This window comes from Elephas maximus, chromosome 26 (genome assembly GCF_024166365.1).
Source record: "Elephas maximus indicus isolate mEleMax1 chromosome 26, mEleMax1 primary haplotype, whole genome shotgun sequence".
Taxonomy (NCBI): Eukaryota; Metazoa; Chordata; class Mammalia; order Proboscidea; family Elephantidae; genus Elephas; species Elephas maximus.
Genome location: NC_064844.1, coordinates 43171114 through 43194730, shown reverse-complemented (window position 1 = coordinate 43194730; position 23617 = coordinate 43171114). Strand labels below are relative to the sequence as shown.

The 23617-nt window shown below is 44.2% G+C and overlaps 1 pseudogene; it reads left to right on the top strand.

Moving 5' to 3' along the window:
• Positions 1-23369, top strand: part of LOC126067948 (uncharacterized) — a 39601-nt pseudogene extending 16232 nt beyond the window's left edge.
• The last annotated feature ends 248 nt before the right edge of the window (positions 23370-23617 follow it).

Sequence of the window (23617 nt, the reverse complement as noted above, 5' to 3'; positions counted from 1 at the left end):
AAAGTTTATTAGTGGTTACCAGGGACAGGAGGGAGGAGGAAAAGAAGGTTAACGGTGATAGAAACATTGCATTGATTAAGGGTTGCACAGCCAATTGCTGTAATTGCTGTCAGTAAGCTGTATACCTGTTAAAAGTTGAATTGGCAAAAGCTGGGTAATAGATATATTTACAACAACAATCAAAAAAAGAAGTAACTGCCAAGGCTGCTTATGTTTGACCAAGTACCTCATGGGGTTTGGTTCCTTGGATTGGAGGTTTAGGGTCAGGGTTTCATGAGACATTCCAATTAATTGGCCTAATACCATGTTTAGTGCTTCTGTTCTACCTCATAGTTCATTGTGTAGTGCCTGGAATCTTAAAAGCTTGGAAGCGGCCTGCCAAGGCACAACAATTGGTCCCTATTCACATGGAGCAACAGAGGAAAAATAAGAGTAAGGAATAGGAGGAAAATACGGAATATGTGGCTAATTGCCTCCAAAAACAACCGCCTCCTCTGCCACAAGACCAGAATTGGATGGTACCCAGCTGCCATTACTGAACATTTTGATCAAAGATTCTGTGGACAAATCCTGATCAAAGGGGAGAAATGCAGAACAGAATTTCAAGTTCTCATGAACTCCAGACTTTCTGGAGCCATGGAGAATGGATGAACAGCTGAATCTATTGCCCTGAGACAATCTTTAAACCTTAAACCAAATAAATAAATAAACTTATCTATATTAAAAAAAATTTTTTTATATGGAATCAATTTGACAACAGTAATGTGAAAGATCATACAGGAACCTTAGGTGGCAGTGATTTTATGTTAATGAGGAGAAACAACTCAGAAAAGGAGGGTGAGGATGTTTGCACAACTCAAAGAATGTAATCAACATCAATGAATTATATATATGTAGAATTGTACAAATAGAAACTGTTGAATTGGTATAGGTTTTGCTGTGTATATTCTCAACAACAAAATAAAATAAATTAGTAAAAAAAGAATATAGAAGCATAGAAGGGGAACATGCCCCATCTCCTTCACAGAATGCTTTGCAGAGATTGCATTTAAGCAGGGTCTTGAAGGATCAGGGAAGAAGACGACCTTTCAGGAAGAGGCAAATTAAGCTCAGGGGTGGGTTAATGAAAGAGGTTGAGGAGAGCAGATGATTCAAGGTGAGAGATCCTAGGACAGGTGATGAGAAGCTAGGACAACTGAGATGAAGGGCCACCTTGGGAACCCAGCCCCTGAAAGGTAACTGTGGACCAAGCAGGCTACAGTGCAAGTAGCAGCAGATTTAACTGTTGGAAGAACCCTACTTCCTATCTTCGCATCCACTTGGGGAAACTTGGTCTCCCAAATCTGAACAGCGCTTCAGTCCCACATCTGGCCCTGCTCTACGCCAGCCTTGTTCACCTGTGCCTACAGTTTCTTTACTTCTCTGCCTGCAGCTGAGCAGATAAGGGGGTCCGATTAAGGGGAAAGAATGTGACCCTGTATTCTTCCCCATGTTCTCCAATCCAGCCCTGTGTGATAAAGGTGAAATAGTGACCATCATCTCTTTCTCAATATATCCCAAAGTCAGCAGAGTACAGGATTCAATTAAAGATACTCTTCCCCACTGACATCATCCCTAACACTGAGCCTAGGACCAAGTTTCCTGCCTAGGAGGCCAGTCCACAATGTGGGATGGCAGGTAGAGAAAAGATTTTGGAACCATTCAAGATATACTGTGAGACCTTGGGCAATTTAACCTCTCTGGGCTTCAGTCTCCCATCTGTAAAATAAAGAAAATAAATCCTCATATTTGTGATTATTTGAATTAAATTTTTTAAAAATTAAAGGGTCTGAGAATACCTGGCATATAGTACCCATTCAACTGACGTTAGTCCCCTCCTCTCTCTCCCCCTTTCCTGTTCCCATGGAAAATAAATAAATAAAGCCCATCTCTGGTGATTTCAGGCTCCTGGATACACATTCCATCTCCACAGCCCTTCCTTGGGAACACACAACCCTCCTGTTGAGGAATCTCTCTGCCTTCTTTCCCCTGAGCCCCTGTGTCCCTCACCTCCATCCTGTCCTTAAAATCTGCCCTCCCCCTTCCAATATTCATTGCCTCTTTGCTTACCTAGTCTTGATCTCAGGGCTGAGATCAAGTTCCATTCCCACATGCGAAGCTTTCCCTGGCCCCACAACAGCCTTGGTAATTAAATGCAACACATCTAGTCCAGCAAGCAGGACCAAGCCTCCCCTTCTAGACCACACATCACTCTGGGAAGTTTCTGTATGTGTCCCTCCACCCCTACCCTGCCCCACCGTGTTCCCTGGATACTCAGTGGACTTCTGTCAGTCTAAGACCCAACAGGCTAGGTAGCCTATGGGTCTAGCTGGCCCCAGCAGAAGGATGGTATGGGGGACAGGGGAGGACAAAGGCTTTCCTACATCCCTAAACTACCTGCAAGCTCCTTTTCATGATGGAGGGTGATTCTGGCCTGATGGCTCCTCCAAGACTCACTGTTTCACTTATCTGCACCCTGGTGCTAACTAATAATGTCCTCCAGTTCCACGACACCCATAGCCCAGCCAGATGGCCTGGTGTCCTCACTGCCTCCCTGCTGGAAGGTGCTAAGCTGCTGGCAGGTTTTTTCAGGCTAGAGCATAAGAGGAAGAAGGCAGGTTGGGAAGTTTTATGTTCCAACTTCTGCTGTGGTGAAATTTACCTCATAAACATGGGAGATGATGCTGAAACACCTCTGCTCTTTTTCTGTCAGGCACGGTGTTATGGATTGAATTGTGTCCCCCAAAATATATATACTGAAGACCTGTGGTCCTGTTTGGAAATGGAGTTTTCTTTGTTATGTTAATTAGGCCATAGCTGAGTAGGATGCATCCTAAACCTAATCACTTCCAAGTTGTAAAAAGAGCAGACAAGACACAGAGGCACACACACAGAGGGAAGAGGAAGACTGACAACGGATGCATCTACAAGCCTAGGAACACTGGGATTGCTGGCAACTACTAGAAGCTGAAATAGATAAGGAAAGACCTCCCCCAGAGCCACACCCTGAATTCAGACTTCTAGCTTCCCAAACTGTGAGAAAATAAAGTTTTGTTCTTTAAAGCTACCTGCTTGTGGTATTTCTGTTACAGGAGCACTAGGTAACTAAGACACTTGAACTGTTCTGTCTCCCATAGACTTGCTTACTTTGCCATCAACGAAGAGAAAAATTCTTTGTAACCTGTTCTCGTTCATTTACTTACTGTCTGTTGTGTTCAGTGCCTGTTATGTACCAAGAACCAAGTTGGACATCTTAGCCTCAGGCTTCAGGGCCCAGAATCCAACTACTCCATTGGCCTCTGAAATCATCTTGATTTCCTTCCTCCTTCCTTCCCATTTTAAATCACCTTCTAGTGCACCATGAGCCCCTCTATCAGTCCAAAACCAAACCCGATGGCAACAAGTCAGTAGCAACTCATGGACACTCCATGTACTTCAGAGTAGAACCATGCTCCACAGGGTTTTCAAAGGTGGTGACCTTCTGGGAGTAGATCACCAAGCCTCTCTTCCAAGGCACCTCTGAGTGGATTTGAATCACCAACCTTTTTGTTAGTAACAAAGTGTGTAGCTGTTTGTGCCACCCAGGGACTCCCTTCTATCTGTACAACCTGAGAGAACTGTTCTTGAGAGAGTGATCACAGCGCAATAATAACATTCATTCACTTATGTGTTCATCCAACAAATATTTATTGCATGCTTATTATGTTCCAGGTACTGTGCTGGTACCTGGTATAAAAACCCATTGCTGTGGAGTCGATTCTGACTTATAGTGACCCGATAGAACAGAGTAGAACTGCCCCCATAGAGTTTCCAAGGAGCGGCTGGTGGATTGGAACTGCGACCTTTTGGTTAGCAGCTGACCTCTTAACCACTGCACCACCAGGGCTACAGCACCTGGTATAGTGGTGAACAAAACAAATTTACTCCTGTATAGCCTACTCTCTGAGAGAGACATTAAACAAATAAACCTGTGAATAAACTTATGAATGGGGAAAAGTACGGGAAAGACAATAACAGGTTGCAAACAGAGAATAACAGGATTGGCTCATCAGGGACAGTCTCTGGAAGCTGAGACCTGAGGGACAAGCAGGCTGACTGCGAGATGATGAGCTAGCCTCTCCCTGCCCACCTGCACTCTTCCCCCACCTCTTGCAAGCCCCCTTCCTCCACTGGTGCTCAGGACCCAGAGAGAGAGGTTCTTCCAACTGCCACCTCAAATGCTCCCTCCTCCCTTCAAAACTCTAATCTCAACCCAGGGAAAAGGGTTACCCCCAAGACTGGGTTTTATAGAGTTACTTGTCTTCTAAAGAAGCCAGTTCATAGCATCTGAGGAAGTATGCTAAGGGCCCGGGAAAGAAAGGAAAGGCAACAATGGCCCTACTCCCAGCAGCCAGGGACTGGTGCATCTGCAGTAGCTAAGCTTCCAGACAGAGGCTTTGCAATGGGCACATTAAAATTATAGTGACAATAAAGTTCTATTAGCCATCTGGAGCAATTGCACGCTCTCCAGGGCCAGGCAGTCAGTCACTGATGGCTGCCAACAGATGTAGGCAGACAGAGGCTCCGAGGGGCAGGAACGGGTGTCTGTCTGGGATACAGGTCAGTTAGAGTGGGACTCCGGCAAAGGCCAGGCTGAGCTGCAGGGCACCGAGATACCCCAGCTAAAACATCTGGATGAACCTGTTTGCATTTTAGTATGATCCTCAAAAAACTTTAGGGATGTCTTCACTTAGGAAATAGCTTGTCTTTCCTCATGTAAATGTAGAAAATATGTATGAGATACACGGGATTGTTAACAGGAAAGACAGTTCCCTGACTCTTCCACCAGGGGCAACATTATTTGTGAATCATAAAAACCCAGGTTCAAACTCTAGCATGTGTGACCTTGGATAAAATCTCTGAGCCTCAGTTTCTCACCTGTAAGACAAACCTAATAATCCCCCTCTTCACAGATTTCTGGGAGGTTGAAACCAAATAGAGGGGAAGGAGGAACATTTAGCCCCATGCATGTCTCATCAAGCCTCCATCAATGGTATTAGTACTAAAAGGTAGGTGGGATTGCAGTTGGTGGAGAAGTACTGAGAGCCCTGCTGTCTGGTCCCAATTCGGGGACCTCCAACCCACAGCTTTGGGCCTAGATATACTTTGGCTCTGCATCTTTTCAAGAAGCACAATGTACTTCCATCCCCCACCTCATGAGAGTGAACTAACGGGAGCACAAACAGGTGTCACTATGATTTATGGAGTAATTAATAAACAATTAAGGTGTCTTGGAGCACAATTACACATTTTATTTCAGCCACCTTGCTTAGCAAAGGCTTCGCCTGCCCACTATCAGTGTCCAGGACAGTCCCTGGCCAACAGTAGTGGGTGATCTGGAATGATGTGTGGGTTTCATGTAAAACCAGGGTGTGGGGTAGACAGGGGCTGGGAGGTGGAACGTCAAATGAGCTGTGCCTCAAAGACAGCCAGCCCTAACCCTGTACCACCCTGGGTGCTGAGATAGGTCTCTGCATGGACTCTGCACCATCTTGGGTGCTGAGAAGCCCCTAGGTGTTCTCCATGGGCCCCTGCAGCTGGCCATGACATCAGGAAGCACACAGAGCCACACTTGTCACCACCCTAAGGGCATGCTCAAGGCTTACAGAGAGTCCTAATTCTCACCCAGAACGCTTGTCTGTACCCTGCCCAGGGTGAGGCACCATCAGTCCCCTCCTCTCCTTGGCAACAGCTTCCCCAACACTGTAGCTAACAAGGCTCCCTCCTTTTGTCCCCACTTCCCTGCGCACTCCAGGTCACTGCCAGGTGACCCTGCTGGGCATGCTCCCACCTTTCTCTCTCTCATCTAGTTCCATTACCAAGTCCTGTCTTGTTTCCTAAACATTGCTCAAACCCACCCACCCCATCCTAATCACACCGTTCGCCATCTTAAAACCCTTAAACAGCTTCCCACTGTCCTCAGGATAACAACCAAAAGCATAAGCTAGTCTACATGTCACCCACCCCCACCCCAAACCCACGACAATTCACCCATCTCCCACCTGTGACATGGCCCTTCTCCACCTCTTTGACTTGATGGTGAGCTTCCCTTCTGGTCACTCTGTGTGCCACACTGGATACAAACACTCTTCCCTGTTAGGAAGACTGAACTCCTCCTATCTTCTCTGATTTGTTGGGTAACTACCTCACAGCCTGCACCACCCAATTGGTACACTTTACAGCTTTATATCAAGCCATATGCTTGATATAAATCTCTTTATTTTATTATTTATGGAAACCCTGGTGGCATAGTGGTTAAGAGCTACATCTCATAACCAAGAGGTCCTCCCACCAACCCAAGCTGATGTTCTCACCACTCACTCCTTTTACCATCCCAAATCCAAACCCACTGGTGAGAACCCAGTTTCCAGGTACCCTCCTCCAAGATGCCTTCCCTGGTCAATCTGTCTGGCCCACACTGACACGTCTCACCACTCTGACCCCCTCCAATGCCTGTACCATGCTTGCTTGCTTCCCTTTTTTTTTTTTTTGGCTTGCTCATCTTGATTGTAAAGTAGGATGGCATAGAAAGCAATAACACATTTCCCAGAGCGAGGCAAACCTGGGTTCAAGTCCTGGCTCTGCCACTTAAACTCTCTGCATCTTAGTTTCTGCATCTATAAAATTGAGGTCATTGTTTTGAAGAATTGGTGAGATAAAGTGCTTAGTAAAGTGCCTCACACATGAAAAATGCTCAATGAATATTAGTTTTTATATCACATACACATACATACACAATGTTTTTAATGAGACTGAAGACCACAAAGGCAAGGCCCAGTTCAAGTCTGTTTCAAACCTAGGGAGAGACAAGCTGGCACTTAGAAATCACTTCTTCTCTTGCTCCCACATTGGCATTGACCCCATCTTTCACTTTGAGGTTTCCTTGTTTCCCTCCCATTGAAACTCCAATCTTAAATTTCTATCTGTGATGGCTAAAGTTGTGTGTCAACTTGGCTGGGCAATGATTCTCAATGGTTTGGCAGTTATGATGTAGTTTGGCACTCGTATATTGATGTAATCACTTCCATGATAAAATCTGATATAGTATCATCACCTCCATGGTGGGATCTGCTGTGAGTAGCCAATCAGTTGAAAGGGAGGTTTTTGGGAGGTGTGGCCTGTATCCAACATAGATGGACTTTCTGGCAAGGCTTGTGGGCTTTTGCTCACTCTGGATCCTGCAGCTGGCTCCTGTTTGTCTGACCTCTGGTTCTTAGAACTTGAGCTAGCAGCTTACTTGCTATCATGCCTGCTGATCTTGAGCTTCATCAGTCTTCATGGCCTCTTAGCCACAGCCTGCTGTCTGACTTGCCAATCTTGGGCTTACAAGCCACTGTAGCTATGTGAATTAGGAGAAGCCTCCAGCCTGACCCACGGACTTGGGACATTCCAGCCTCTACAACCATGTGAGCCATTGGCTTGATATAAATCTCTCTATATATTATTTATGGAAACCCTGGTGGCATAGTGGTTAAGAGCTACTTCTCATAACCAAAAGTTCAGCAGTTCAAATCCACCAGGTGCTCCTTGAAAACTCTATAGGCAGATTTACTCTGTCCTATAGGGTTGCTATGAATTGGATTCAACTCAATGGAAATGGGTATATATTATTCATACACTTTACAGCTTTTCTTTCTCAAGAGAACCCAGCCTAAGACATTTGGTACCCAGAGTGGTTCTAGAGAAACAAAATTTTAAGGATGACTTTTCTAAATTGGTTCTCAAGTCTGATTATTCTTAAAGATGTTGATGACTCTGCTTCCAGTAGTAAAGAAAAAAAAAAGGCACTGCTAGTCCATGGTTGTTGTTGTTGTTGTTGTTAGGTGCCGTCGAGTCGGTTCCAACTCATAACGACCCTATGCACAACAGAACGAAACACTGCCCAGTCCTGTGCCATCCTTACAATCGTTGTTATGCTTGAGCTCATTGTTGCAGCCACTCTGTCAATCCACCTCCTTGAGGGTCTTCCTCTTTCCCACTGACACTGTACTCTGCCAAGCATGATGTCCTTCTCCAGGGACTGATCCCTCCTGACAACATGTCCAAAGTATGTAAGACACAGTCTCATCATCCTTGCTTCTAAGGAGCATTCTGGCCGCACTTCTTCCAAGACAGATTTGTTCGTTCTTTTGGCAGTCCATGGTATATTCAATATTCTTCGCCAACACCACAATTCAAAGGCAGCAACTCTTCTTCGGTGTTCCTTATTCATTGTCCAGCTTTCACATGCATATGATGTGATTGAAAATACCATGGTTTGGGTCAGGCGCACCTTAGTCTTCAGGATGACGTCTTTGCTCTTCAACACTTTGAAGAGGTCCTTTGCAGCAGCTTTACCCAATGCAATGCGTCTTTTGATTTCTTGACTGCTGCTTCCATGGCTGTTGATTGTGCATCCAAGTCAAATGAAATCCTTGACAACTTCAATCTTTTCTCCGTTTATCATGATTTTGCTCATCCGTCCAGCTGTGAGGATTTTTGTTTTCTTTATTGTTGAGGTGTATAATCCATACTAAAGGCTGTGGTCTTTGATCTTCATTAGTAAGTGCTTCAAATCCTCTTCACTTTCAGCAAGCAAGGTTGTGTCATCTGCATAATGCAGATTGTTAATGAGTCTTCCTCCAATCCTGATGCCCCATTCTTCTTCATATAGTCCAGCTTCTCAGATTATTTGTTCAGCATACAGATTAAATAGGTATGGTGAAAGAATACAACCCTGATGCACACCTTTCCTGACCTTAAACCAATCGGTATCCCCTTGTTCTGGCCGAACAACTGCCTCTTGATCTATGTAAAGGTTCCTCATGAGCACAATTAAGTGTTCTGGAATTCCCGTTCTTTGCAGTGTTATCCATAGTTTGTTATGATTCACACAGTCGAATGCCTTTGCATAGTCAATAAAACACAGTAAACATCCTTTTGGTATTCTTTGCTTTCAGCCAGGATCTGTCTGACATCAGCAATGATATCCCTGGTTCCATGTCCTCTTCTGAAACCGGCCTGAATTTGTGGCAGTTCCCTGTCGATATACAGCTGCAGCCGTTTTTGAATGGTCTTCAGCAAAATTTTGCTTGCATGTGATATTAATGATATTGTTCTATAATTTCCACATTCGGTTGGATCACCTTTCTTGGGAATAGGCATAAATATGGATCTCTTCCAGTCAGTTGGCCAGGAAGCTGTCTTCCATCTTTCTTGGCATAGATGAGTGAGTACCTCCAGCGCTGCATCTGTTTGTTGAAACATCTCAAATGATGTTCCATCAGTTCCTGGAGCCTTGTTTTTTGCCAATGCCTTCAGAGCAGCTTGGACTTCTTCCTTCAGTACCATCGGTTCCTGATCATATGCCACCTCTTGAAATGGTTGAATATTAATTAATTCTTTTTTTTATAATGGCTCTGTGTAATCTTTCCATCTTCTTTTGATGCTTCCTGCATCCTTTAATATTTTCCCCATGGAATCCTTCACTATTGCAACTTGAGGCTTGAATTTTTTCTTCAGTTCTTTCAGCTTGAGAAATGCCAAGCACGTTCTTCCCTTTTGGTTTTCCATCTCCAGCTCTTTGCACGTGTCATTATAATACTTTACTTTGTCTTCTCGAAAGGCCCTTTGAAATCTTCTGTTCAGCTCTTTTACTTCATCAATTCTTCCTTTTGCTTTAGCCACTCAACGCTCAAGAGCAGGTTTCAGAGTCTCCTCTGACATCCATCTTGGTCTTTTCTTTCTTTCCTGTCTTTTCAGTGACCTCTTGCTTCCTTCATGGATGATGTCCTTGTTGTCATTCCACAACTCGTCTGGTCTTCAGTCACTAGTGTTCAATGTGTCAAATCTATTCTTGAGATGGTCTCTAAATTCAGGTGGGATATACTCAAGATCATATTTTGGCTCTCATGGACTTGCTCTGATTTTCTCCAGTTTCAGCTTGAACTTGCATATGAACAATTGATGGTCTGTTCCACTGTTGGCCCCTGGCCTTGTTCTGACTGATGATATTGAGCTTTTCCATCATCTCTTTCCACAGATGTAGTCAATTTGATTTCTGTGTGTTCCATTTGGCGAGGTCCATGTGTATAGTCGCCGTTTATGTTGGTGAAAGAAGGTATTTGCAATGAAGAAGTCGTTGGTCTTGCAAAATTCTATCATTCATTCTCTGGCATTGTTTCTATCACCAAGGCCATATTTTCCAACTACTGGTCCTTCTTTTTTGTTTCCAACTTTTGCATTCCAATCGCCAGTAATTATCAATGCATCTTGATTGCATGTTTGAGCAATTTCAGACTGCCGCAGCTGATAAAAATCTTCTATTTCTTCATCTTTGGCCCTAGTGTTTGGTGCATAAATTTGAATAATAGTCATATTAACTGGTCTTCCTTGTAGGCGTATGGATATTATCCTATCACTGACAGCATTGTACTTCAGGATAGATCTTGAAATGTTCTTTTTGACAATGAATGCAAAACCATTCCTCTTCGAGTTGTCATTCCCAGCATAGTAGACTATATGATTGTCCGACTCAAAATGGCATGGTATGTGGTGACAATTCAAATATGCAAAATATCACCACCAATACATCAGGTATTGGTGAAAGGTAAGGCCCTGGGTGATTGTATGTTTGATGTCTTTCTACAGTTTTATCATCATAAGAAGTATAAGGAACCTGGTTGGTTGGTCCTACTTTTCTAAACAAAGTGGTGAAAGAAAGAGAAGAGCTCAGGGCTTCAGAGTCAAAGCTCAAATGCTGCATAAACAACCTCAAAGTTTCCACTTGTGCCTTGAAAGAAAGCCTTATTTCTTGTAGTAACACAGCTGATATTGCCAAAAACAAAACCCAGAGTTTCTAGAGGTGTCTGAAGTTAAAGTGAGGGCATTGATTGGGAAGAAATGGGAACCTGAAACTTGGGGTGGGGACATATGAGCTGATAATCAGGAACTGGGGACACTGAGCCCCGAAACTCTGTGGAATCACTCCTGCTAACAGAACCAGTCCTCTCACTCCCATCTGAAGAGATTATTCCATCTTTGTCTGCTAAGCCATGCTCCCCAGTAAAACCATTAGCCCCTCCACCCACATTTGGTAAGATTAACCCAGCTATGTCTAAAGAACTTTTGTCTGAGTCATTGCCTGGGGCATCACCTAAAGCAGATGCCTTACAAGGCAATGCTGAATATTCTCAAAACACATCACCACCATCCATTTTGGTTCCTAGACCTATAACTAGACTTAAGTCCCAGTGAGCCCCAAAAGGTAAAGTACAAAGTGTGACCCAGGAGGAGGTACACTACTCTCCAAAATTGCTGCTTGAGTTTTATATTATGTACAAATAAAAACCTGGGGAATATGTGTGGGAATGGCTATTACGGGTGTGGGATAATGGTGCAAGGAAGATAAAGATGGATCAGTCTGAGTTTATTGATATGGGTCCACTAAGCACAGATTCTTCATTCAAAGTTTCAGTTTAAGAGGTCAGGAAAGGATCTAATAGTTTATTTGGTTGGGTCACTGAAGCATGAATTACACAGTGGCCTACTCTAAATCAAGCTGAAGTACCAGACCTGCCTTTGTATAATGTAGAAGAAGGTATCCAAAGGCTTAGAGAAATTGGCACGTTAGTGTGGATTTTTCAGGTTAGACCCACAGAACCACACATGGAGTGCCCAGAAGACATATCTTTTGCCACAACAGTGAAGAACAAATTTGTGAAGGGAGCACCAGTATCCTTGAAGACTGCTACGATTGCTATTTTAGGTAAGTCAGATTTAACAGTGGGAACTACCCCAGCTGAATTAAGACATCTAACTATAATGGGGCTGACTGGAACTTGTGGTGGTAGGAGCCAAGTGGCATCACTCAATCGACAATGACAAGGTAGGCGTGGTTACCATAATGGACAGCAGTGTCAGAGCAGTAATCAGAATAGTCTGACTTATATGGACTTACGGCGTTGGGTACTTAGTCATGGTGTCCCTGGGAGTGAAATAGATAGGAAATTTATGAAATATTTACTTCATCCATACAAGCAAAAGAATTCTAGGTCAAGTGAACAGCAGTCTAACTCAAATTGCCAGAATACAGAGTCAAGGACCCCTTAATCAATTCCGAGGCTTGAGCAAGTTTAAAGACCCAAAGCCCCTTGAATGAAGGGGAGGCTGGGTCCCCTTGAAGAAGGGTCCCACTATACTGCCAAAAATGTATATTGTTAATCTTTCTCCTGGTCTTCCGCAAAGGGTTCTACAGCCTTTTACAAGAGTGACTGTTCATTGGGGAAGAGGAAATAATCAGACTTTTTGGGGATCAGTGAATACTGGATCTGAACTGATACTAATTCCAGGAGACTCAAATGTCACTGTGGTCCACATATGTGGGGGCATATGGAGGTCAGGTTATTAATGAAATGTTAGTTTGTGTCCATCTCACAGTAGGTCCAATGGGTTCCCAAACCCATCATGTAGTGATTTCCCCAGTTCTGAAATGCATAATTGGAATAGATATACTCAGCAACTGGCGGAACCCCCACATATGGAGTAAGAGTTATTATGGTAGGAAATGCCAAGTGGAAGCCGTTAGAACTGACTTGCCTAGGAAAATAGTAAACCAAAAGCAATTCCACATCTCCAGAGGGATTGCAGCAATTACTGTCACCATCAAGGACTTGATGGATGCAGGGGCTGTGATTCCCACCACATCCCCATTCAAATTGCCTGTTTGGCCTGTGTAAAAAACAGATGGATCTTGGAGAATGACAGTGGATAATTGAAAATTTATCCAAGTAGTGACTCCAATTGCAGCTTCTGTTCCAGATGTAGTTTCATTGCTCGAGCAAATTAACACATCACCTGGTACCTGCTATGCAGCTATTGATCTGGCCAATACCTTTTTCTCCATATGTTTCAAAGGACCACCAGGAGCATTTTGCCTTCAGCTAGCAAGGCCAGCAATACACCTTCAGTGTCCTATCTCATAGCTATATCAACTTTCCAGCCCTATGTCATAATTTAGTCCAGAGAGACATTGATCACCTTTCCCTTCCACAAGACATCATACTGATCCATTACATTGATGACATTATCCTGATTTGACCAGTAAGGAGGAAGCGTCAATGACTTTGGACTTATTGGTAAAAACATTTGCATGCTGCAGGGTGGGAAATTAATCCCACAAAAATTCAGGCTCCTTCCACCTCAGTGAAATTTCTAGGGGTCCAGTGGTGTTGGGCATGTAGAGATATTCTTTCTAAAGTGAAGAATAAGTTATTGCATCTGGCCCCTCCCACTACTAAAAAGGAGCCACAATACCTAGTGACCCTCTTTGGATTTTGGAGGGAACATAGCCTTCATTTGGGTGTACTACTCCGGCCCATTTATCAAGTGACTCAAAAAGTTGCTAGTTTTGAGTGAAGTTCAGAAAAAAAGAAGGCTCTGCAACAGGCTCAGGCTGCTGTGCAAGCCACTCTGCTACTTGGGCTATATGAGAGCTGATCCAATGGTGTTTGAAGTGGCAGATACAGATGCATTTTGGAGTCTTTGGTAGGCCCCTATTGGTGAATTACAGAGCTGACCCTTAGGATTTTGGAGCAAAGCCCTGCTACCCTCTGCAGATAACTACTCTCCTTTTGAGAAACAGCTTTTGGCTTGTTACTGGGACTTAGTAGAGAATGAACGCTTAACCATGGGACACCAAATCACCATGTGGCCTGAGCCGCCCATCATGAACTGAATATTGTCTGACCCACAGAACAATAAAGTTGGACATGCACAGCACCACTCTATCATTAAATAGAAGTGGTATATACGAGATTGGGCCTGAGCAGGACCAGATGGCACAAGTAAATTGCACAATGAAGTGGCCCAAATGGCCGTGGTCTCTAATCCTATCACGTCACATTCCATCTCTCAGTCTGCACCTATGGCCGTGTCGGGAGTTCCTTACGATCAGTTGACTGAGGAAGAGAAAATTAGTGCCTGGTTTACAGTTGGTTCTGTGCAATACGCAGGCACTGCCCCAAAGTGGACAGTGGCTGCAGTACAGCCCCTTTCTGGGACCTTTCTGAAGGACAGCAGTGAGGGTAAATCTTCCCAATGGGCAGAACTTCGAGCAGTACACCTGGATGTTCACTTTGCTTGGAAGAAGAAATGGCCAGATGTGTAATTGTATCCTGATTCATGGGTTGTGGCCAGTGGTTTGGCTGGATAGTCAGGGACTTGGAAGGGATATGATTGGAAAATAGGAGACAAGGAGGAATGGGGAAAAGGTATGTGGATATACATCTCTGAATGGTCCAAAGAAGTGAAGATATTCGTGTCTCATGTGAATGCTCACCAAAGGTGACCTCAGCAGAGGAGGACTTTAACAATCAAGTGGATAGGATGATGCCTTCTGTGGAAACCAGTTGCCCTCTTTTCCCAGTCACTCTGGTCATTGCCCAATAGGCTTGTGAACAAAGTGGCCATGGTGGCAGAGATAGAGGTCATGCATGGGTTCAGCAACATGGACTTCCACTCACCAAGGCCTACTTGGCTACAGTCACTGCTGAGTGCCCAATATGTCACCAGCAGAGACCAACACTAAGCCCCCAATATGACAAAATTCCTCAAGGTGATCAGCCTCTGGTGGCAGGCTGATTACATTGGACAGCTTTCATCATGGAAAGGGTAGTGTTTTGTCTTTACTGGAATAGATAGTTACTCTGGATATGAATTTGCCTTCACTGTACATAATGCTTCTACCAAAACTACCATCTGTGAACTTACAGAATGCCTTATCCATTGCCCTGGTATCCCACACAGCATTGCTTCAGATCAAGGGACTCACTTCACAGCAAATGCAGTGCAGCACATGCTCATGGAATTCACTGGTCTTACCATGTTTCCCATCATCCTGAAGCAGATGGCTTGATAGAATAGCCTTCTAAAGACACGATTACAGCACCAGCAAGTGGCGGTACCTTGGAGGGTTGGAGTAATGTTCTCCAGGAGGCTGCTTATGTTCTAAACCAACATCCAATATATGGTGTTGTTTCTCCCATAGCCAGGATTCATGGGTCCAGGAATCCATGGGTGGAAATGGGAGTGGCACCACTCACTATTACCCCTAGTGACGCACCCGTAAAATTTTTGCTTCCTGTCCCTGTGACCCTATACTCTGTGGGTCTAGAGGTCTTCATTCCAAAGGGTGGAATGCTCCTACCTGGAGACTCATCACTGATTCCATTGAACTGGAAGTTAAGCATGCCATCTGGCCACTTATGCCTCTTGATCAACAGGCAATGCTGGCTGGTGTGACTGATCCTGATTACCAAGAGGAAATCGGACTGATATTACATAATGGAGGTAAAGAAAAGTATGCCTGGAATATAGGAGATACCTTAAGATATCCCAGTACTACCATGTCCTGTGATTAAAGGCAATGGAAAACCACAGCAACCCAATTCCAACATGCCTACTAATGGCCCAGACCCTTCAGGAATGAAGATTTGGGTCACCCCAACAGGCAAAGAACACTGACCAGCCGAGGTGCCTGCTGAGGGCAAAGGCAATATGGAATGGCTGTTGGGAGAAGGTAGTTCTAAATACCAGTTATGACCACGTGACCAGTTGCAGAAATGAGGACTGTAATTGTTATGAGTATTTCTTCCTTTTCTGTGTGCCTTCCTCAATTTTAAAATATAAGATGTAAACAGGGCTAGTGCATTTTCAGTTGCACATGTGTTAGTTGTATCATAATTGTCTTTACTCAGAGATTATGTATGGTTTCAAGAGATATGTACAGGTACCACATTGACTAGGGGTGGATTGTGATGGTTGGGGTTGTATGTCAACTTGGCTGGGCAGTAATTCTCATGGCTTAGCGGTTATGATGTAGTTTGGTAGTTGTATAATGATGTAATTACCTCCATGATGAGATCTGATATAATGCAATCTCCTCCATGATGGGATCCAATATGGGTGAACTCTTTGGCAAGGCTCATGGGCTTTTGCTGGCTTTGGGTCCTGCAGCTGGCTTCTGTTCATCTGACCTCTGGTTCTTGGAACTTGAGCTAGCAGCTTGCTTGCAGATCTTGGGATTTGTCAGCCTCCATGATCTGGATCTTGGGTTCACCGGCCCCTGCAGCTACAGGAGTCAGGAGAAGTCTCCAGACAGACCCATGGACCTGGGACTTTCCAGCCTCTACAACCGAGTGAGCCATTTCCTTGATATAAATCTTTCTCTGTAGACAGACAGACAGACAGACAGACAGACAGACAGACAGACAGACAGACAGACAGACAGACAGACAGACAGACAGACAGATAGATAGATAGATAGATAGATAGATAGATAGATAGATAGATAGATAGATAGATAGATAGATAGATAGATAGATAGATAGATAGATAGATAAAAATGCTTCACTGGTTTTGCTTCTCTGGAGAACCCAGCTGAAGGTACCATCTATAGCTGACATCCCAAGCTCCCTGACAAATGTAGCTCCCTAGTTTGGCTCCAGGTTGAGAGTAGATGTGGGAATAGAGTTGTCTGATGAAATACAGGATACCCATGCAATATTTGGGACATACTTATACTAAAAAAAATTGTTCTTGTTTACCTAAAATTCAAATTTAACTGGGCATCCTGTATTTTTATTTGCTAAATCTGGCAACCCTGGGTGGGAACTTCTCAGAGACGTCCAGCTGTATACCACTATGTCTCATTTCTCCCACTGGGAAATGTCACTCAGCAAAGTTGGTTTCCTTGGAGCCCTCTCATACAGGCCTGGGATTATATTTATTAAGGCCAATTCAATTCTTCAGTAAACATTTATAAAAGTGAATAAGCATTAAAACCTTCGGAAGCCCACACAATGTTTTAACAATTTTCCTTAACATTCTTGTCATTATGACTCCCTTCCCTATCACACCAGCACCACACACACACACTTATGAAGGGACAAATAAATATGATTGGTGGAGGGATGGCTACAGTAATCTTTATGGTCTCTTCCCATTTTCGCCCTTGTGTATGGGATGTGGGTTAAATGCTCACTGGAGCCTTGTATGTTTAAAATTCCTCAAGAGATGATGATCTCCTTGTCTAGGGGTAAGATTCTTAGATCACAATCCTTTTCTTTCAATGTTGGTAAATATTGTTCCACAGTCTTCTGGCCTCCAGTATTGCAAATTAATCTAAAGGTCTTTCTTTTGTAAATGACCCATTTTTTCTATCAGCCACTTGTCCAGGGGATGTCTGTTTGCAACCATCTGGAACCTTCAGTGAGCCCTTTCATACTAAAGACCGTGTCTTCTTCAGTCAAGAGATGTTTCCTCTATGATTTCTTTAATTATTATTTCTCCATCTACTGCACTGGAACACCTGTTTTTCATATTAGATTTCATAGTTATATGTCTTAGCTTTCTGCTCATGATCTCCACGTCTTTGTGTTTTTACTTTCCAAACTATTTCTCCCATATGATCATCCAGAACACTAATGTGACTCCCAGCAGTGACCAGACTCTTTTAAAGTTTGCCTGTTAATGTTCTTAAATTAAGAAGTCAGTTATTTGTTGCTTTAAAAAGTCAATGCTGTTCTCTAGTTTTCCTCAAGAGTTCTATTCCACTAAAGCTCTCTTCTGCCTCATCATTTTGTTCTACCTCAGTAAAAGCCACCTGTTCTAGTTGTTTACTAAATTCCTTCAACTGGGTGATGAGCTTTCTTATTCTACTCATGATTATATGTTCCTTCGGCATTCAAACAGTTCAGGATGTCAAGGGTCTCTCACACTAGTAGGCATTAGAAAGATGGTAGAGTTTTGCCTCTGGGTGGGCTTAGCAATAAGTGAGCTGTGAAATGGTTACCAGCCCCCTCCCTGCAGTGAAGGAAGAAAGCAGCTCTGCCCCAAGTGTCCCTGATGCAGGACAGAGTGGTGGGCATCTCCTACCCTGAACCACTGGTCAGCAGGCTCAGGCAGAACTTCCAGGGACCACACACATCCAACGGCAGGTGCAGCCACTCTATGAGGATGCCCTCAGCCCTCTCAGCAGCTGGGCCACTAAGGGAGCTGTGAAATCCTGTCTTCACCTCAGTTCCTGGGAATGGAATGCTTTCTCTACCCCTGGATACTCTGCCTGCATCTAAACCAAACTCCCAACAAACAGCCTTACCAGCAAGCCCAACCACAACTGCATTACTCCAAGGAGGGAATCAAAGGGCCTAGAAGCCGTAGGCCTGGGGGCCATTCACAGAAAACCAGCATATTGCTTTACATTCTAGCTGGGAGCATAGGCAGCTTACAACCAGTGGTCATTTTAGGCTGTGTGGCAGGGAAAGTGGTTCAGAAGCCTCTCTGAGCATTCAAAGCTCACCAGGCCAGTACTAGACATCCTATTTAACCCATAGCTCATCCCACTGCCAAAGGAAGAGGAATGGAATGGCATTCCAGGCTCAAAACTGAAAACTTGCCACATTAGAAGTGAGAAAATGCTGGCCCTGATTTGTACTATATGGGTCCTATGTACTGGAAATAATATGATTGGGTTAAGAGTAACCATCTCTCACCCACCCGACCATTTGGAGCCCTAGGAAGCTGTAGGGTGGCATAATGGGACAAGCCCAAATTGGTCAGGAAGAGCCCTGGGTTCTAGTTCTCTCGTTTCCACTTATGTTCTGGTTGACTTTAGACAGACCTCCTCTCTGAGCTTGGTTTTTGTGCTGTAAATCATGCGAGGTGATCATTTACATTTCGTTTTTAACTATTACACTGTGGTTCTCACCCTTGGTGTTTTTATTACCAGAGTTACAAGATTGAGGATGCCCAGTTAGCATTCAAGGAGCCCTGGTGGTGTAGAGGTTAAGCGTTCAGCTGCTAACTGAAAGGTCAGTGGTTCAAACCCACCAGCTGCTCCGAGGGAAAAAGATGTAACAGTCTGCATCCATAAAGATTACAGCCATAGAAACCCTATGGGGCAGTTCTACCTTGTCCTATAAGGTCACTATGAGTCTGAATCAACTCAACAGCACACAACAATGACAACAACAGTTAGCATTCACTATTTCTGATACAGAGAAAGGGAGGATTTTACTCCAGGTATACCCTTGTACTTTCTATCAAAAGAATGCATCCTGGACTTTAAGAGTTGGTTCCTGCCCAGATTCACTTCTAAGCAGCAGACCAGCCTTCCTCCCCTAGCAGCACTTTGATGTGTAAAATAAAGGTTTGTTCTGTTGTTTTTTTCCCACAAACCTTCATTCTAGAGGACTGAAGCCTCACTGGAGTTGTGTTGTGCATCCTTAATGCCCTAAGCATTCCCACCAGAGGAGGTGTCACCTTCACAATCCAAATGCAGCCAAAACTCGCAAGCTAATCAGATAGGACGGTGCCACTGAGTATCCAGCAGGAGGTACAGTCCAAGTTCCAAAGCTTCCTTGCCCTAGACTCTCTGGACCATAAAGTTACCAACACAGTCCAACAAAATGTCTGCCAGTCACTTCAGCAACAGTCCCAGGGTAAAGAGAGTGGACATGAAGTCTTCACAGAAAGGAACTGGCTGAATGAATTCAAGAGTCAGAAATTCTTAGTTCGAATGTAGCTCTGATATTTACAAGCTAGTTATTTAACCTCTATATGTTTGTTTCCTTTTCTGTAAAACAGGGATAATAACACCTGCCTTGCCTTTTATGAAGATCAACTGAGGTGACAGGTATAAAATAAAACACCTTCTAAACCAGTGGCTCTTGAAGGAGAGGGTAAAATCATAATTGGCAGAGAATTGTTTCAAAATGTACATGCCAAATCCTCTTCCCCATTCTCTAGAACTCTTATTCCCCAGGTCCAGGGCAGGGCCTGGCCATGTGTATTCTGAAAAGGTCCCCAGAAGATTCTGATCCATACTGCCCTGCTGTGCGCCTTGCAAATAAGACAGTCAATTGATAGGATGTAGGCTCGACTCCTAACCAATATTTGGTGATTCTGGAGAGAAACACACAGGATATTGTTGATATGGATCCAAGGAATCATGAAGAATCATAAATCTTGGGGACAGAATCTTGGCCCCATGAACCCTGATAGACAGCTGGATCATCTGTCCAGTCGGGAATAAAGGTAAATTAGGGTGCCTAAAGGATTTGAGTCAAGGATGATACCTAAGGTGAGATAGCATCATGGATGCCCCAAACTAGACTGAGTTACCAATGAAAACAGGTAACTCCCAGAGCTTTCTGGGATTTCTCCTTTTCTTACTATCTTGCCATGGTTGATCAAATCAGGCCTTGACATTCAGGCTCACTGAAATTTAGTAGTCAGAACAGGAAGCCAGGTGCATCTCCTTTCCTTCCTCTACCCTAGTACTGGGGATGGGGCACCCTTAGTGCAGAAATAGCGGGTGCAGTGGATTAACCACTCCTCTGCTGGTCACGGATGTCAGGTTTGCTGCTGGGGCCCAGGTTACTCCCCATGGAAGGCATAAAAAGCTGAGCCCTCTCACCAGACTTTGTGCTCTCTGAACTCCCTTCCTGATGTCAGACTTGCCTAGGACTTAGCTGTCAGCCAATCCCAGCTCAGTAACAGGGCTCAAACCCAGACCCCTGGGTTCTTAACTGTTGTTCACATTGGCTGACAAATCTCCAACCCTGCTCATGCTTACCCACATGCACACAGAACATTCACCCAAGAGCCATCATGACAGCTGTCTTACATATCCAGCTTGGTCTTTGGATACCTTCTTAGACATAAGTCTCTTCAAAACTTGAGTACCATTGTTGGTGAATGTATCACTAATACCACCCCAGGCTATGCCTACATGTAAAATATCTTCTGTGGGAATTTTTTCAAATACCCTCAAATCTTTGACACTTCTCCCATTGAAAGGTGGAGACTATGTTCCCTTCCATTGAACCTGGACAAACTTATGACTGCTTCAACCAGTAGAGCATGGGAAAAGTAACACCATATGATTTCCAAGGCTAGGTCAGAAAAGGCCATGAAGCTTCCACTTGGATCTCTTGGAGCACTTACTCTGGTGAAAGCCAGCTGCCCTGTGAGAAGCCCTACTACCCTGAGATCACCATGATGCTGAGGTCACATGTGGACATTCCAGCCTACAACCCCAGCTGAGCTCCCAGGCAGCATTGAGGACCAGTGCAGCCATGTGAGTGAGCCATCTTAGATATCCAGTCTAGTCAAGCCTTCAGATGGCTGCAACCCCAGCTGACTTCTGACAGCAAACACATCAGAGACCCTGTAGAAAAACCACCCAGCTGAACCTTCCTGAATTCCTGCCCCACGAATGTGAACAAAATAAAATGGTTGTTTTAAGTTGCTAAGTTTCGGGGTAAGCTGTTACACAGCAGTAGTAAGTGAAACATCTTCTAATTCCTTTTTTTTTTTTCTTAATACAGTGGTGAATCTGAAGGGTGGGCATTTCCTCAGATCACTTGATCCATCAAAATCAGGCACTCTCATACTCTGGGGATGGGAACAAAATTTGGTGAACCTTCCCGGGAATAATTTTGGCAACACCCAGCAAAAGCTTTAAAACATGCATGCCCTTTGACCTCTCAACTACAGTTGTAGGAATTAGTTGCTATAGTGAACTGATTACAGATATATGCAAAGAATCATATGAATCATCTGTAAGGATGCTCATTAGTGTTATCTATAATAGCAAAATATTGGAAATAACCTAAATGTCCCATTGAGGGACTAGTTAAATAAACTATAATATATTGACACAAGAAAACACACCTGTTTAAGACAATGTTTTTAAGTATATTTGATGATAAAATATTCATGATCCACATAACTAAAAGTAAAAATCAAGGTTACGAGTGGTATTTTCCTTATATTAAAAATACATATACCTGAAAGGAAAAAGCTCAAATTATAAAAGTGATATTTTCTAAATAGTAGTATGGTGGCTAGTTTTTTTTTTCCCCCATATTTTTCACATTTTGTATAATTAGCATACTTTAGTTTTATAATCATAAAAAATACATATTTTAAATAAAAAGAGAAAATATGATACCCAAACTCCCAGGAATATGAAGAGCATGTGACCCAAGCACCGGCAACTTCTTGGGGGGGGGAGGAGTTTAACAAGACCACTAGTCACAGCTACAGGGCTAAGGTAGAGTCCCCAAAGCCTCATAAGACTGTGAATGTCTAAACTTGCTGGTGGACAAGAAGTAAAGTAAGAGTCCTGGCAGGACCAAGATGGTGGAATAGCCAGATGCTTCGTGTTGTCCCTCTTACAACAAAGACCCAAGAAAACAAGTAAATTGAATATCTATGATGGTCTAGGAACCCTAATCATCAAAAAACAAAGCTGAATTATCTGACTGAGCAGAAGGTGGAAGGAGAGACAATTCAGAAACAGCAGAAATGGGGAGTTATGGATCACAGGATCACCAGCATCCTGCTAGCTGAATCCATACAATGCACACAGGTTGAGGCAAGCAGCAATAACCCAAGCTGAGGCCCACCCCATCTGGTGCAGCCAAATAGTAATGAATATTCACACACCTCCGGAACCAAACAGGAGCGGCACCAGACCTGCAAAGTTAAGTGCAAGCTCCTAACCCACCACACACACTGGCACCATAACTCTTCCCCCCAGAGCTTCACCACCAAGGAGCACTCTCTTCCCCTCACCTATTCCCCATCCCACTCCAACAGCAGTCCTGCAGCATTCAACAACACCACACCCCTAAGCCAGGAACTCATGACAGGTCTGGAGACACCTGCTCCGTCACGTAGCCACTGGTATAGGGGTTTCATGGACTTGCAGCACCTTTCACCTCCACCCTTCATCCCCATCCAGTGCCTTGAGGGCCATCCAACAGCACACACCTTCACCAGAACAAAACAAGCAGGGCATCCTCCTGAAGCCCATTTTCACATGCATCAGCCAAGTGGCAGCTGCAGATTTGTGATATATGACACTGCCCCACCCCCTAAGAAAGGACCTCACTCACCCACATCAGGGGCCTGAGGGCTGGCAGTACTACCCACTCCATCTAGCTGCCCACGACAGGGGCCTAAGAATTAGTGGTGCCTCCCAATCATTCCAGCCAACAGCACCAGGCACCCAAGGACCAGATGCACTATACCCCCTGCCCCTACATGCTCTAGTGGACAGGACAAGCCCTCCATCCAGGCACCAGAGGCAGCTGACAGCCCCTTGCCTTGCCCCACACATTGCCTTCCACTGCAACCAGAGATCTGTGTCTGCTCTGAACATCCCCATGCAGCCCTGCCCACCTAGGACTATAGATGAGAATCTCTGCACCACACACTCAGTGACCAATGTCCTGGACAACTGAACATGAACAACCATACCCCCACAAGAACAGTGAACAGACTCCTGGGCTCACACATCCAATAGCTGCTCTGACCACCTGGACACAGGAGGTGACAGCTTCACACAATGCCAATAACCAGAGTAACACACATGTCCAGCCTACCTGGACATATCAAAACAAAAGAAAAATACAGGATGTAGTAAACAAAAATACAATAAATAAATGTAATAACTTATTGATGCCTCAGAGACAACAGTCAATATCAACTC